The sequence below is a fragment of the Ovis canadensis genome, chromosome 1 (genome assembly GCF_042477335.2).
Source record: "Ovis canadensis isolate MfBH-ARS-UI-01 breed Bighorn chromosome 1, ARS-UI_OviCan_v2, whole genome shotgun sequence".
Classification (NCBI taxonomy): Eukaryota; Metazoa; Chordata; class Mammalia; order Artiodactyla; family Bovidae; genus Ovis; species Ovis canadensis.
This window is the reverse complement of record NC_091245.1, coordinates 87,833,205-87,849,779: the sequence shown is the minus strand read 5'-3', so window position 1 is coordinate 87,849,779 and position 16,575 is coordinate 87,833,205. Positions and strand designations below refer to the sequence as shown.

At 44.7% G+C, this 16,575-nt stretch overlaps 1 long non-coding RNA gene across 1 annotated transcript in view; it reads right to left on the bottom strand.

The window, feature by feature from the left end:
* Nucleotides 1-1,804: 1,804 nt before the first annotated feature.
* LOC138429442 (uncharacterized) overlaps nt 1,805-16,575 on the bottom strand; it is a 37,357-nt gene continuing 22,586 nt past the window's right edge. The window contains exon 4 of the long non-coding RNA XR_011252799.1: nt 1,805-2,147. This is a non-coding gene — a long non-coding RNA (uncharacterized lncRNA). The remainder of the gene's footprint in view (nt 2,148-16,575) is intronic.

Below are 16,575 nucleotides of genomic sequence, written 5' to 3'. Positions count from 1 at the left end.
GGGGTAGCAGCCCCTCCAGTGTGGGCGCTGTGATGGTGGAGAGGGCTGTTTCAGAGATGACTGTATTTACAAGAATCCCACATTTTTGTTGAGACAATCACGAGTCCCTTGTACTCTCTCCCACCTGTTGCCTCCCTGACTCACGGCCCACCTGTCAGCTCTGAGGAAGCTCCCAAACATCCTAGTTTAGCCACCTCCCCAATTTAATTTCAGATATCCAAATAAAGTATGTCCAAGAGAAGTCCCCAGCAAGTATCAGGCCTTGGGAGCTCTGTCGCTTTGAGGCAGCTTGATGTCAGGGCAAGAGTGGGTAAAGCCAAGGCCAGCTAGGGTCAGGCGAGCCAAGGGGACCAGCGTCCCAGGGACGGGATGTGCAGACCCGCGCCATGGGGTCAGACCGGCCTGGGGCACCCAGGGTCTGCCATCTACTGAGCGAAATGGTCACTTAGGTACCCTCCCTGGGCTGACGGAGACTACTCATGGGGTTTGAAGGACTGATTTGGAGCAGAGTACAAAGTGGATGACCCCGGACTTGGCCCAGAGACGGTGGTCAGTAGCTATGACAACACGCATGATCTCGGTCAATAGCAACTCCGCCTCTCCAGGAGCTCAGGCCCCAAACTGTGGCATCATCCTTGATGCCTCTTTCTCTCACATCTTCCACCAAAGCTCTTAGCAAATCTTGTCGTCTCCTGCTTCATCTGGCACCCCACTTCTCATCACTTCCTCCCGCTGCACCCAGGTCCAAGCTGCCATGGCCTCTCCCTTGGCTTGTTGCATTGGCTTCCCATCATGCCTCTCATTGAACGCTCCAGTCTTTTCTCGACACAGTAGTTAGTGGAGCAAGCTATCCTTGGCTTCCTGTTTCACTCACCCAAGTCTGTGCCATGGCCAGCAAGGCAACTCATGATCTACTCACTTCCTCACCTCTCTGGCCTCTGTTCCCACCATAGTGTCCCTCACTCTCCCTGCTCCAGCCTCCCTGAATCACCCCTGTTGCTCAGCACTCAGGCATGGTTTCCCCTTGCCCGGGGTTCATGTGCCCTGACACCCCTGCAACTCAATCTCCCCTTCCCTGTGAGGCCTGCCTTAACCACTGCAGTTGGCATCACCACCCACTCCACCCAGCACCCACTCACCTCTTACCCCGCTCCTACATTACTCAGCACCTTCTACTCTTACCATGTAATTTACTGATTTATTCTTTAATGTCTGTATTCTCCTGTAATGTGTCTCCTCACATTACAGTGAAACTGTAGAAGGGCAAAAATCTTTGTTTTGTCCCCCAGTGAATCCCAGGCACCTAGAACTCAATGAATATTTGTAACATGAATGATGGAATCTCATCATTATGAGATGGTTAAGGCAACCAACTTCTAACCATAAGAAAAATTCAGGTTTTCTACAGCTAAGTTCTGATCTTCTGAAGATGCTTGGGGTGAGGGTAGGGAGGACTGAAAAACTGGCTCCCTTATGCCCTTGGCCTCCTCCCTCTTTTAATTCTACTGCCCTGGGGTGCTTCCCCCTTCAACATGCTAGCAGAGATACAAACTCATTCCTTTGGCTTCCTTCTGCACAACGGAAGCTTCCCTGGTGGCTCAGACAGTAAAGACTCTGCCTGCAATGCAGGAGACCCAGGTTTGATCCCTGGGTTGGGAAGATCCCCTGGAGAAGGGGACAGCAACCCACTTCAGTATTCTTGCCTGGAGAATCCCATGGACAGAAGAGCTTGGCGGGCTACAGTCCATGGGGTCACACAGAGTCGGACACGACTAAGTGACTAACACTCTCTGCACAGTGGAGGTCAATTGGAGCTTTGGTATTTACTATTTCCTACCATGGGAGAAAATTAATACAGAAAACACAAGAATTATAAAAATGGTCTGGTTTAGGAGGTGGGTGTAGGTGTGCTCTTGTTTCCAGTTCCTTCTGAGACGTCCGCATTCTTGCCTCAGGTGCCTGGCCTGGGTTGCCTGCTTCCCGGGTCCTGATTGCCCACACTCCGCTCACCCCTCTCCTTCTCCCTCCTGACCCTGGAGCTAGAAACCCAATCCACTGTTTCCCGGTCACGGTCTTGAGAAGGTCTCTTCTCTGGGGCAGTTTCCTCTTCTGTAAAACTGGACGGCTCATGCTCTGCCTCTCGAGTCCTGTTGGCAGGCACAGATGAAATAGCAATATGAGGGACTTGGAGAACTTTCGAACTTTACAAAAACCCAAGGTAACTAGGAGGTGTCAGCGCTTTCCCAGAGGCAAGAGGACTAATGAATCTGAAATAAGAGGCGGTGGGGGCTGTTGACGCAGCTGGCGTCTGCAAAAGCCACCCTTACAGGTCAGGTCACTCTTGCCAGGAGACCTGCATTCTGATCACAGACAAAGGAGCTTTAATTTCAATAAAACAATGATCCTTTGGTCTCCTGACTCGCTGGCTGTAGATGAGGCTGACAGTCTTGGGTGGGCCAGGGGAAAGAGGCAGGACCCAGGGAAACTGAGGCTCCAAATGGGGCCAAGTTGAGGTTCCGTCAAATCTGAAGGGAATCCCAGGGTAGCTCATGTCCTGGGAGGGGCAACTTTGGGGGCAGAATTCTTATACTTCCTTGGGAAACTTTGCTTGGCGTAATGAAATACATAAAGTACCTACTATTTATCAAGCACCGTGCTAGATACTGGAGATACAGCAGTGATATGCAATAGACAGGGCTCTTGCCCTCCAAAGGACTTGCTGTCTATCAGTGAGAGACACGCGGAGCAAATACACAAATAATTATTATTAACCACAGAGGAAAGAGCTCAGAAGGAGAAGAATAGGGTGCCATGAAGGTGTATGATGGGAAACCTGATTTTGTGCACTTGATGGTGGGGAGGGGGTGGTATCAGGAGGGTTTCCCTGAAAGTTCTACTTGAGCTAAGAACTTGTTGCAAGATATCAGTGGGACACTTTAGGCAAGTCAAAACGGCTCTCCATGTGTCTCTGCAGGCCCCTGGAAGCTGGACAGAGCGTCACCCTGAGCCCCTTGGCAGAAGTCAGGCCTCGGGGCAGGGCACATGGCCTGACAGTGAAGGGGCAGGGAGCTCCCAGGGGGTGAAGCCTGGGCTCTTTGCCCCTCAGTCCTTCCAGACCCCACCCATGCCCTGGCACGTCCAGCTAGCACCGTCTGCAAGATCCCAGTTGCTCGGCCACCGACGGATGGAGGCGGCGGGGCAGGGCCCCATGACCTCACTGTAATGGTGTCCTGTAGCCCCGCCCGCAGGAGGAGAAAACAACACTGAAAAGTCCCCCAGCGCTCCCAGATGCCTGCTCAGGAAGACTCAGGGCTCCAGGCTACGGGCTGCGTGCCCAGCTCAGGAGGCCAGAACGGAATTCGAAAGTGCTTGTTTCTCACTGAAAAATTCCAAAGATTGCTCAACATTCCTTTGACCCCAGGAGGTGCTGAGAGACGAGGATCTGAGGATCCAGAGCCTGCAGGCAGGCGTGGCTCAGGACTGTCAGGGAAGAGCTCCTCCGTCCTGCTCTCTTGGGGGCAGAGGGAGAGGGGCTGGGGAGGGCTGTGAGACACCTCCTGTCGTCTGGACCCAGGGGCACTGATGGTGGAGTGGATTTTGTAGGTCTGAAAAGAGGATGGGGAAACCAGCAGCCTTCAGTACAGAGAGCGGACATTCCTGGTCTTCCCAGGAGAGCTGCCACGTTCCTGAAAGGCCCTAACATTGGGGTACCAGATTCTCAGACTCTGGGACAAAGGCTCCTGGAATAGCTCACTGAGATCAACTCCCTGTGACCACTAGGAAGGTCAGCTCCCTCTTCCCAGCTTTGTGTCTGAGGATGTTGGCTCAAACGCCCCCTCCTCCAGGCAGCTTGCTCCCTGCCTAGATTTAAATCCCCTCTGAAAAGGTGCTAACCACACTGTGTCTCACTTTGTAGTTATTTCTCTGAGTGTCTCCTCTCCTCTGCAAAGGGGGAAATGCCCTGGAAGACAGGGGCTGTTTGGGCACAGGCTAGTATAATTCCCGCAGGGCTCAGGTGGCATAGAAATGTAGGTACCAAGGCCGTCGCTGCAGCACCGTTTACAACAGTGGAGAACAGCGAGTTCTCTAAGTGTTCAACAGTGGGGTTTGATTAAATAAGCTGGAGTGTATCCACACTGGAATGCTAAGCAGCCATTGACGATTACATTTAAAAAAAAATATTTAAAGATACAGGAGTATGTTAAAATCAATAAACTCCTATCCTGCAGAGCTAAGCACTATTAAGATTTTGGTGTGTTTCCTTTACTTATTTTTTCCACGTAGATATAAAAATGTATTAAAATCCTACCAAAATGGGATTGTATGTGGGGATAAAAGTTAAATTGTGTTAAGTGGGGATTGCATACTTGTGAAAATTTGCTTTCTGATGAAAGTACTGGGAAACAGCAATTGGAGGGGCGTCTATATTGTCACAGAATGTAGAGTATGAAGATGTTGAAAATTATCCTGTACTCAGCATTCTGTACACTGAATTAGAAAAGCCACAAATGGCCTTGAGGCTGTCACTTCCTAACCGCACCCAGCTCATTCTCAGAATAGACCATGGTGGGGAGTGGTTTGAGAATGGAAAGAACGAAAGTCTATTGATCATATCAAATTTTGCATAATCACTGAATTTCAAATATATGTTATGCATTAGAATCATACTGTGTACAAATGTTTCATATCATCTCTTATTTAATGTTGTATCTTAAATAGCACTGCATCTTATTAAATATTATTTTAAAACATATTGTTATGTATATGTTCTTGCTTTTTAAAAATGTTCTTGGGACTCCCTTGGTGGCCCGGCGGCTAAGACGCCACACTCCCAATGCGGGGGAGCTCGATCCAATCCCTGGTTGGGGAACTAGATCCCACATGCTGCAACTAAGACCCAGCACAGCCAAATAATAAATAAAATTAAATATTAAAAAAATATTTTTGCCCCTTATACATCAGGTGAAAATTCTGGATCAAAAGTAGAAATATTTGAAAGATTATTGAAATATATTTCCAAATTCCCTCCAGAAATGTTGTTCCAAATTACACTTAGCAGTGAATGAGAGTGTTGCCTGGAGCCCTGTCAATGGGTGGGTTAATCATTGTTAAAGTAGGAGATGGAATTGAAAGCTATTTCCACAGGTAGAATTGATGGGATCTGACAGCTACTTGGGTACTGGGGTGAGGAAATCAAGAGCAAAAGCAGTTGATACTGAAGTCCTTGGCTTGACTGTGTATAGAGATGGGGAAGCCTTTGATGGAGAAAGGGAGGAAAGGAAGAGGATTGGGATCAAAATAGAAATTTGGGTTGGGAATACAGGGGATTCCCCGGTAGCTCAGCTGGTAAAGAATCCGCCAACAATGCAGGAGACCTCAGTTCAGTTCTTGGGTGGGGAGGATCCCCTGGAAAAGGGATAGGCTACCCATTCCAGTATTCCTGGGCTTCTCTGGTGGCTCAGCTGGTAAGAATCCACCTGCAATGCAGGAGACCTGGGTTCAACCCCTGGGTTGGAAGATCCCCTGGAGAAGGGAACTGCTACCCACTCCAGTATTCTGGCTTGGAGAATTCCATGGGCTGTATAGTCCATGGGGTTGCAAAGAGTTGGACAAGACCAAGTAACTTTCACTTTACTGTATATTTAAAAGAAACAAACAAAAAATCACATGAGACCCAGAAGATAAAGACCTTTCCCCAAAAGAAAACATGCAAATAGTTAAAGAATAACAAAGTACCCATCTTATCATTCTGTTAACTAAGATCCAATTGGTTCAAAAACAGTAGACATTTCAGTTTTGTAAGTTTAGTTAAAGGGGAGAATCTAGGGAATATTCATTTTAAAAACCCAGAAGAACAGAGATACAACTAGGACCCAGTCTTTCTCACACATTGACAGGATTCTCTCTCATCTTTGTTTTTCTCTACAGATCAACCTTATTCTCTCTTAGACTGGCATTACCCACACAGCAAGAAGCAGGATTTTGAGAGTGCCTAGGACTTACCTCTCCTATCTTTGCTACTGGGGTCTTGTCTCAAGGTCAAAAATCTCAAGGAAAGGCTCTTATTCACCCAGCATGGTCCTCAACTGAGGTTTGGGGTGAGCTATTATGAGTGGTTGTCTTAGCTCAAGTATCCATCCTTGGGCTAACAGTGTCTGGGAGCAGGATTTAGAAGAGAATGGAGTATACCCATGTGAACCAAAGGGTTAGACAGGACAGACTGCTATTCAGAAGGATGCTCTTCCAGGTGTGTGAAACAATGAGTATTCTTCCTAGCATACCTACATAATTCTCTTTCCATACAAATAATGTCCCTGAGTGTCCCCTCTCTTGCCTTAATACAACCATCCTCTTCTCAGTGGGACATAACTCAAAGTCATTCAAAGTCAAAGTCGCTGCTTCTCCCTTCAAGGATAGAATCTACAATGGAAGATCTCTTTCCTCCAGTAATTTTTATTTTCTTGTTCACTCTTATTGTTTTACAGCTTTAGATCAGCATGTGTAAGTATGGATTTAGTATTTATTCTGCACGCTCAGTTGCTCAGTCATGTCTGACTCTGCGATTCCATGGACCGTAGCCCACCAGGCTCCTCTGTCTATGGAATTCTCCAGGCAAGATAATGGAGTGGGTAGCCATTTCCTCCTCCAGGGGATCTTCCTGACCCAGGGATTGAACTCATGTCTCCCTCATCTCCGGCATTGGCAGGCAGATTCTTTACCACTCAGCTGCCTGAGCATTATTTATCCTATTCATTCAGTGGATACCTTCTATCTGAGGATTCTGGAGAATTTTGCACTGTTACCTACTCAGTCTTCTCTACCATTTTCTCTAATCCTTTCTTTTGAATCTTCCCTTTGATGGATCCTCTCAAACTCTTTTCCCTATCTCATAATTATCCTTGCAGCATTTTCAGTTTTTAAAAACTCCTCTGTGCTGAGTTCTGGGTGAATTCCTCGGTTCCATCTTCCAAAGCACTAATTATTTATTGAACTATATTTGGTCTAGAACTCCCCCTTAGCTATTCAGTTTTTAAGAATTAGATGTTTTCCTTTTCCAGGGTTTCTAACTGTTCCTCTTCCATATCCACTTACTCATATTCATTTTTCCCCTCATCTTTTGAGGATTCTCAACTTGCTTATTTTACAATAATTTTCCTCTTGTTCTACTGTTTTCTTCTCATCTGAAGGGAGTTTATCTCCTGCTGATTGTTTTTGTTGGCAGCCTTTCTTCACATTTAGTCTTTTTATTTATTTTCTGTTTCCTATCCATGGACATGTTTATCTTCTTTTGAAATGTGACTGTGTCCTTTTATTTCTTTTCTCTCATATATCTCTTTCACTGGAGAGGTGGCATAGAGTGATGTTAAGAGCTCAGGATCTAGAGACTGCCTGTGTTCAGATCCTCGCCCATGACTTAATAGGAGTACAATTTGGGGCAGGTTTCTTCACCTTATCTGTAAACTAAAGGATAAAAATCATAGCACCCACCTAACAGGGTTTTGGGGAGGCTTGAAGGCTATGATGCACATAAGGCAATTTGGCAGTCCCTAGAACACAGTGAGTATTTAACACATGTTTGAGCAAGCTCTGGGAGTTGGTAATGGACAGGGAGGCCTTTGCATCCATGGGGTCACCAAGAGTCAGACACGACTGAGCGACTGGAATGAACTGAACTGAACTGAGGTATTTTTCTACACACTTAGAGAAAAGCAGTGTGTCCAGATGTGGATAGGATTGGTGCTCGAAGTATCAACTTGGAGGGTCACTTGTTAGCAAGTTCAAGACCAGGATTCCTGAGTATGTCTATTCCTCTTGGTCAAGACTTCTCATTGCTCCCCATTATCTTGCCCTCACTGGCTTTGTGATTACTACCAACCACCTCCCACACATCTCATGTACAATGCTGGAGGGAAACAGGGCAATTGTTACAAATGCTACTGTTGAAAATGGGTGCTAACAAGGCAATACACCATGGTCTCTGGCCCGGCATTTGAACCACAGCCAGCTGGACAGCAATGCTGAGGGCAGGGCTGTGGCTAGTGAGGATCACTGCATCTTGGCCACGACTGGGTTTTCCAGTCACCAGCCTGACTCCAGGTTTTGCCTGTTGGGAGCATTGCCCTTTGCCCACATCCACCATACCCTTCATGAGCAGGATGGTAGAGAGGTTTCCTCCACTCTGGGCTGTACTGCCTTACGAAACACTTCCTATTAGTCTCACTACCTGGGAATTACTTCATGATAGAGTTTCCCAAACCCTTTGGATGATAGAAATCTCCTGGAGAATTTGATGAGAATTGGCAGTCACACCCCCGATCCACTGACTCTCCAGAGAGAGAGAGGATTGGGAATCTGTCCTTTTAATAATAACAATCATCTCAGGTGATGCTTATCATCAGGAAAGTTAGAAAAATTACTGCCTTAGTGGTTGAGCAATCACACACCTCAGTTTGGCAGACGTGGACTATTTTTTAGCATTTCAACATCGAAAACCATAATCATTTGACCATGACTTTCATTCAGGGAGATCTCTGATGGCCAATTTCCAATTTCAGAGAATTATAAGGCAGGCATGAAGGGTGCTTTGGGCTCTGCTCACATGATTTCAGTCTTTTACTACAGAGGAGGCTCTGCCCCTCTCCCGGGCTCAGTGGGAAATGTGGGGAGGAAGTGCATGCCTACCCTGCCCTCAGTGTGGTCCATGCTCTGTGACATCACACTGGGGTGGGGTAGGGAGAGGGCGCAATTCCTCATGAGGCAGGGAGTGCACAGCATGAGGTGCTTGGCTGGTTGCAGTCCTTCCCAGGATTCTATGGCTTCTTAATCCCTGAAGAAACTTTGGTGTAGGGCAGAGCATTCAGCTTTTGCAGTTGAGCAAAACTGTGACCTTAGCTACTTGGGACTGCTGACTACCAATGGAAAGGCCTCTCTTAAAGTTGTATCTGAGCTCAAGAGGGAGGGGATATATGTATACATATAGCTGATTCATTTTTTTATGCAGCAGAAACTCATACAACATTGTAAAGCAATTATACTCCAATAAAAAAAAAAAAAAGAAAAACAGTATCAGTCTGTCCAGTGGCTCCCTGACCACTTCTGGGTCTTCTCTTTCTCTCCAGCACCCTATCTAAGGGTGCAAGAAATTATGACACATTCTGTTATCCTGATATCTCATACCAAGTCTCCCAAAGTATAAGTCTGAATGGCCCATCATCTGAGTCCCAGGAGCCCCCGGAAAAGAGTCTAACCAACTTCCTTGATAGCATAAAAATAGGGAAGGCTGTTTTCCCAGCCTAGGATCCTTGAATGCCATACCACACCCCCTCCAACCCCCAGCCAATCTTGATTCAGCCATTTGGGGATTCCTCAATTTCCACATCACTGTTCATGTTCCAGTTTCTGTATCAAGATTCTTTTTGTGGTAAGTAACAGAAACTCAGGCTTCCCAGGTAGCGCTAGTGGTAAAGAACCCCCTGCCAGTTCAGGAGACATAAGAGACACAGTTTTGAGCCCTGGGTTGGGAAGATCCCCTGGAGGAGAGCATGGCAACCCATTCCAGTATTCTTTCCTTTTTTTTTTTCATTTTGCATATTCTTTTATTCTCCAATATTCTTGCCTGGAGAATCCCCATGGACAGAGAAGCCTGGAGGGCCACAGTCCATACAGTTGCACAGAGTCGGACATGACTGAAGCGACTTGGCATGCTGGCACACAGCAGAAACTCAATTCAAACTGATTTCTGCAAAAGAGACATCTATTGAAATGGTCACATGGTGGAAAAAAGCAGGAATGTAGCAGGGGTCCCCAACCTCCAGAATCTAATACCTGATGATCTGAGGTGGAGCTGATGTAATAATGATAGAAATAAGTACATAATAAATGTAATGCACTTGAATCATCCTGAAACCATCTCCCCCTCTCCACCAGCTATGGAAAATCATCTTCAATGAAACTGGTTCCAGGTGCCATAAAGGTTGACTTCAGCGACCAAAACCACTGAGACGTTCTCCCTACCCTGCTTTCTTACTGTCCTCTGCATGGCAGCATTGTTCTCTTGGACAGGTTTTGTGTGTATGGCAGAGACATGCCCTTGGGAGCAGCTGTGACTCACCTCTGCTCAGCACCCGTGCAGAAGGATGACTTTACTTTCTCTAATCATGGAATTTCTTTAATTACAAAGAAAGGCTCTGAATGACTTAGCTTGGCTCAGGAATCCAACCCAACATTGGACCATGTTTAGAAGGAATGAAACAAAGTGAAGATAATCAATGCAGTTTTCTATTGCTGTGGCAACAAATGACCTCAAATTTAGTGGCCTAAAACAACCCAAATGTATTCTATTACAGTTCTGTAGTCAGAAGTCTCATGCTAGGCTAAGATCAAGTTGTTGGCAGCATTCTTCTGGAGGTTCCAGGGGAGAATCTGTTTCCTTGCCTTTTCCAGCTTCTAGACATCTCCCACATTCCTTGGCTCATGGCCCCTTCCTCCTTTTTCAAATCCAGCAACGTGGGGCTGGGTCATTCTCACGCAGCTCTTTCTGGTTATCTTTTCTGTCTTCCTCTTCCACTTTTAAAGACCCTTGTGATTACATTTGGACCCATCCAGATAACCCAAGATCAGCCAATTAGCAGCCTTAATACCACTTTGCCATGTAAGGTAACCTCTACATAGGTTCCTCATCTCTTGTGGGGCTGGAGGCTGTTAGTCTGTCCACCATGGCTTGAAAGAGGGCAGTAAGTAAATAGATGCTCTCAAATTCTTCTGGTCAAGGTGTGAATTTGCATAAAATTTCTGGAAAATAATTTGGTAAACTGGCCTTCAGATATTCATATTTGTTCATTCAGTAACTCTAATAATCTGTCCTTAAAAAATAATGCCAGGGACTTCCCTGGTGGTCCAGTGACTAAAACTCTGAGCTCACAACACAGGGGTCCTGGATTCAATTCTTGTTGGGGGGATTAGATCCTGTGTGCTGCAACTAAAGATTCCACATGCTGCAACTAAGACCCAGTGCAGCCGAATAAATAAATAAATTTTTTTTAAAAAATAATGCTAAATATGTATATGTGGCAGTGTGAAGTTTATGCACTAAGATGCTCATCACTACTTTATTTATACCACCAAAACATGGGAAATAACCCTAATGACTGGTGATGGTAAGGCTAAGTAGGACACATTATATCTGTATAAGGAAATATTATGTTGACAGTAAAAACTTTTGTTCCTAAGAAGCTTTTAATGAAATGAAAACATGTATATCCCCTAACATTAAGGAAAAAAGAGAAAGATGTCTGTACGTTCTACTCAATTTTATTGTGAACTTAAAACTGCTCTAAAAACATTGTCTATGCACTCATCTCACATGCTAGTCAAGTAATGCTCAAAATACTCCAAGCTATGCTTGCAATACGTGAACTGTGAACTTCCTGATGTTCAAGCTGGTTTTAGAAAAGGCAGAGGAACCAGAGATCAAATTGCCAACATCCGCTGGATCATGGAAAAAGCAAGAGAGTTCCAGAAAAACATCTATTTCTGCTTTATTGACTATGCCAAAGCCTTTGACTGTGTGGATCACAATAAACTGTGGAAAATTCTGGAAAAGATGGGCATACCAGACCACCTGACCTGCCTCTTGAGAAATCTATCTGCAGGTCAGGAAGCAACAGTTAGAACTGGACATGGAACCACAGACTGGTTCCAAATAGGAAAAGGAGTATGTCAAGGCTGTATATTGTCACCCTGCTTATTTAACTTCTATGCAGAATACATCATGAGACACGCTGGACTGGAAGAAACACAAGCTGGAATCAAGATTGCCAGGAGAAATATCAATAACCTCAGATATGCAGATGACACCACCCTTATGGGAGAAAGTGAAGAGGAACTAAAAAGCCTCTTGATGAAAGTGAAAAAGGAGAGTGAAAAAGTTGGCTTAAAGCTGAACATTCAGAAAACGAAGATCATGGCATCTGGTCCCATCGCTTTGTGGCGAATAGATGGGGAAACAGTGGAAACAGTGGCTGACTATTTTTCTGGGCTCCAAAATCACTGCAGATGGTGACTGCAGCCATGAAACTAAAAGACACTTACTCTTTGGAAGGAAAGTTATGACCAACCTAGATAGCATAGTAAAAAGCAGAGACATTACTTTGCCAACAAAGGTCTGTCTAGTCAAGGCTATAGTTTTTCCAGTGGTCATGTATGGATGTGAGAGTTGAACTGTGAATAAAGCTGAGCATCAAAGAATTGATGCTTTTGAACTATGGTGTTGGAGAAGACTCTTGAGAGTCCCTTGGACTGCAAGGAGATCCAACCAGTCCATCCTAAAGGAGACCAGTCCTGGATGGTCATTGGAAGGACTGATGCTGAGGCTGAAACTCCAATACTTTGGCCACCTCATGCGCAGAGTTGCCTCATTGCAAAAGACCCTGATGCTGGGAGGGATTGGGGGCAGGAGGAGAAGGGGATGACAGAGGATGAGACGGCTGGATGGCACCACTGACTCGATGGACATGAGTTTGGGTGAACTCTGGGAGTTGGTGATGGACAGGGAGGCCTGGCATGCTGCGATTCATGGGGTCGCAAAGAGTTGGACACAACTGAATGACTGAACTGAACTGAACTGATTAAGTTTTATAAAAGAGGAGGATACAATAAATTATTATTATAATATAATGCAATAAAATAGATGTCTGAAAAGGCTTGGGAAGGAAAATGTTAACAATGGTTATGCTATGGGTGGTGGGATTATTTGCAGGTGACTTTTTCCCCTCTAAATAAACATATTATTTTTAGCAAGGTCACTTTTATTTGTTTATTTGGTTGGTTTCCTAGCTATTTCCATAATGGATTAAGTACCCACAAACTTAACACTCAAAACAAAAGCCTCTCTAGCCATAACCTCCCCCACACACCCTCCTTGTGACTCTCCTTGCTCAAGATAACCATGATGCTCAATCTCATGTTTATCTTTTCATTGCTTTCATTTTTATGTAGTTTTATTGTATCTATTGTGGGATCACCACTCCCTTGCAATGTCTTCCTCTCATTATTTCCTGAGAATCTTGCAAAGGGACAATGTGTTTTTATTCCTAGACAAAAGAAATTCTTCTATACTAAGGCAGGGAGTGTTGATACAAGAGTAACCGATGAAATGCCATTTTAACTATTTTTTTCTTCAAACCTCTGTGGTCATTCCAATAATACCCATACGTAGTTCAGAAGTTGCAGTTCAACACCTAAATGTATGGTGTTCAAATCCCACACTCCTCTTGAAGGGAGGTGTTGAGGTGCCTTTGAGCTTCACTGGGACCCAGGATTCCTTTGAAGGAAGATCCATTTCCTTAGTCTCATTCTCTGGTCTGTCTCAGGATGTTTCTAGGCGATTTCTGCCTTATGGGACACGATTGACCCACCTGGAGTCCAGATGAATAAATTGAAGTCCTCTGGCCCAAGCTTCCTCAGGGCCCCCAGTTAACTTCTGATTTCAGGGATTTCATTTTTAATCAAGCACCTGCTGAATATCTCATGAAGAGATCTCTTTTGAGCAACAGCTGTCCATCTTCAGACCCATAGGTCTTAACCAAGGACCCTTTTATCAGCATCACCTGAGAAGCTTTTTAAAAATGAAGATGCCTGGAATCAACCCCACCCCAAAAGACTCCGTAAATCTGCTATCAGCAATTTTAAGGCACTCCTCCAAAAACCACATATGCACTCTTGGTTAAGAACCGTATCGTCAGACAATACCTAGCCAAGGCCCATACCTGCCTTGGTCTTCATAAATTCTTCAAGGTAATGCCAGCTAAAACATAGCCTTATGTTTCAGGAGACAGCTGTTCATTTTTGGTTTTCCCCGTGCCTCCCAGCAAATTGACATCTACTTTCTGACTATCAGGAAAAAGGCCAACTGGCTTTGAGAGATGCTGGCATCAACTATTTTTCATGTTTTGGCTATTGTGGTTTCCTGCAGACGTTGTAGATCTGTTTCACTCTCTGGTTTTTTCTCCTTATCGCCCCTTTTCTCTCTCTCTCCTTCTGTCCCTTTCTGTCTCTCATCTCAGTTTACCCTGAAGTTCAACTCTGTTCTTTTCACCATGAAATAAACTCCTGCAGACTTCCATCCTTCACTTCTGGCCCAAGAGGTAAAAGGATTTCTCTCTCTAGGACTAGTTTGAAATATCCTGCAGAAAGACCATGTTTGAGAGGCAATCCCAGCAATGGCTAAGAGCATGGACTCCAGAGCCAGAGCTCAAATTCTGGTTGTGTGAACAGAGACAAATTACTTAACCACCCGTGACTCAGTTTCCCCATCTGTAAAATGAGGAGGATTACTGCACCTATTCCATTGGATTGTTGAGAGGATTCAGTGTGCTAAGATGCAATCAGAATAGTGCCTGGTATGCGGTAAGTACTATAGAGTCAGGGGGCTCCGTGTGTCTTGCAGGCAACCCAAGAATGTTTCATTTGCTTCATGAACTTGGTTCTTTAAATGCAGGAGAAATAAGATGAGCTCTTTTGTCAGACTTGATTCTAAAACATGTGTCAGTATTGGTATGACATGGAAGTGAATGAACCTTGGGAGAAAGAAATCACTTTATCAAGGATCTCTTTATGATACGTAAGGGACCTGTCTTCATAAGACATGTTTAGTCATGTTTGCTTCATTTAAGGAAAGTATTTCAACAAGTTGGGAAATTTGCATGAGTCAGAAACTTTAAAAGGAGACTATGGCTAAAGGAGGATAGAAATCTCCAAGGACTGCACTCCTCATTATAAAACCAGGATTAACCAAGGAAGCCTGCTGGCCTCTCCCTCCTCCCCTCTGTTTCATCTCCTTTCAAGGACCATCCATTTTACACTCCTGACTTGTCTTGCTTTTCTTCCATTTCCACATCACCCACTCTCATTGAGGTTACCTTTATTTTTCAGCAAGGCTACAACATCAGCTTTCCCTATCGGCCTCCTCACATCGACTCTGGCCCCTTCCAGAATTCCAGTGCCTCCTCTACTCTCCACACTGGAGCCGGAGTGATTGTCTTGAAATACAACGCTATACTCCTGTTGTTGCTATCCCACCTTCACACCTCTAAAACCACTCCCTGGCTTCCTGGTGCTTTCATAATAACGAAAAGCAGTTTTAACAGCTGAACAGCGGGCCCTGTAGAGTCTGGCCCTCACTTGTCCCTCCAGCTCCGCCAGTTCCATCTCACTTGCTCTACCCACGGTGGCCTTCCTTCCGTTCTGCATATTGACCAAGCCTCCCTGCGCCTCTGGGCCTTTGCATGTACTAGTTTCTTCCTGGAAGGCTCCTTCTCCCCACTTCCGCTCCCTTTAATTTCTCTTTTTTTCATAGCAGCCATCAGTTTTTCTTGTTAAAAAAATGTATTTATTTATTTGGCTACATCAGGTCTTCGTTGCAGCATGAGCACTCATATGCGGCCTGTGTGATCTCTTTCAGGACCAGGGATCGAACTGGGCCCGTGGGAGCACAGAGTCTTAGCCACTGGATCACCAGGGAAACACACCTGCCCTATTTTAAAGAAAAACACTTAAACTTTATTTTTTGAGCACTTTTAGGTTCACAGAAAAATTGAGCAGAAAACATAAAGAGTTCCCAAATACCCATCTTCCCACACTCCCCACACCTCAACACAGAGCCTTCCTACCCATGAACACCTCACACCAGTGTGTGCATTTGGTATAATTCATGAACCAACATCAACACATTATCAACCAAAGTTTATAATTCATGACTCAACACTTTGTGCTGTATATTCTGAATCGGGACAAAGGTACAATGACATATACCTAATGTTATAGTATCTACTATTTTTTAATACTATCAAAGTATTTTCACTGCCCTAAAAATCCCTTGTCTTCCACTTATTCACCCTGCTTGCCCACTAATCCCACAGCAAGTGCTGATTTTTATCACCTTGATAATTTTGCCTTTTCCAGAATTGCTATAGTTGGAATTGTATGATATATAACTTTTTCAAATTGGCTTCTTTCACTTAGTAACATGCTTCTGTAAGGTTTTTCCATGTCTTTTCATGGCTTGATAGCTCGTTTCTTTTTTAGTGCTGAATAATATTCCATTGTTTGGCTGTACCACAATTTGTGTATCCACTCATCCACTCCAGGACATATTGATTACTTCCAAGCTTTAGCAATTATGAATAAAGCTGCTATAAACATTTGTGTGTGTGTGTGTGGATACAGTCTTCAATTCATTTGGGTAAATACCAAGAAGTATGATTGTTGGATATATGGTAAGAGTATGTTTGGTTTTGTAAGAAATCGCCGAACTGTCTTCTTCTGCCGCTTCAGCGGCTGCACCATTTTGCATTCCCACCAGCAGCATGTGAATGCTCCTCCTGGTCCATGTCCTTGTCAGCATTTGGCATTGTTGGTATTTTGGATTTTGGCTAGCTGTGTATACATCTATATTAGTGTATAGTGGTATTTCATTGTTGTTTTAATTTGCAATTTCCTAAGGGCTATGACGTTGAGCATCTTTTCAGATACTGTTTACCATCTATATAGCATCTTTGATGATACGTCTGCTCAGAT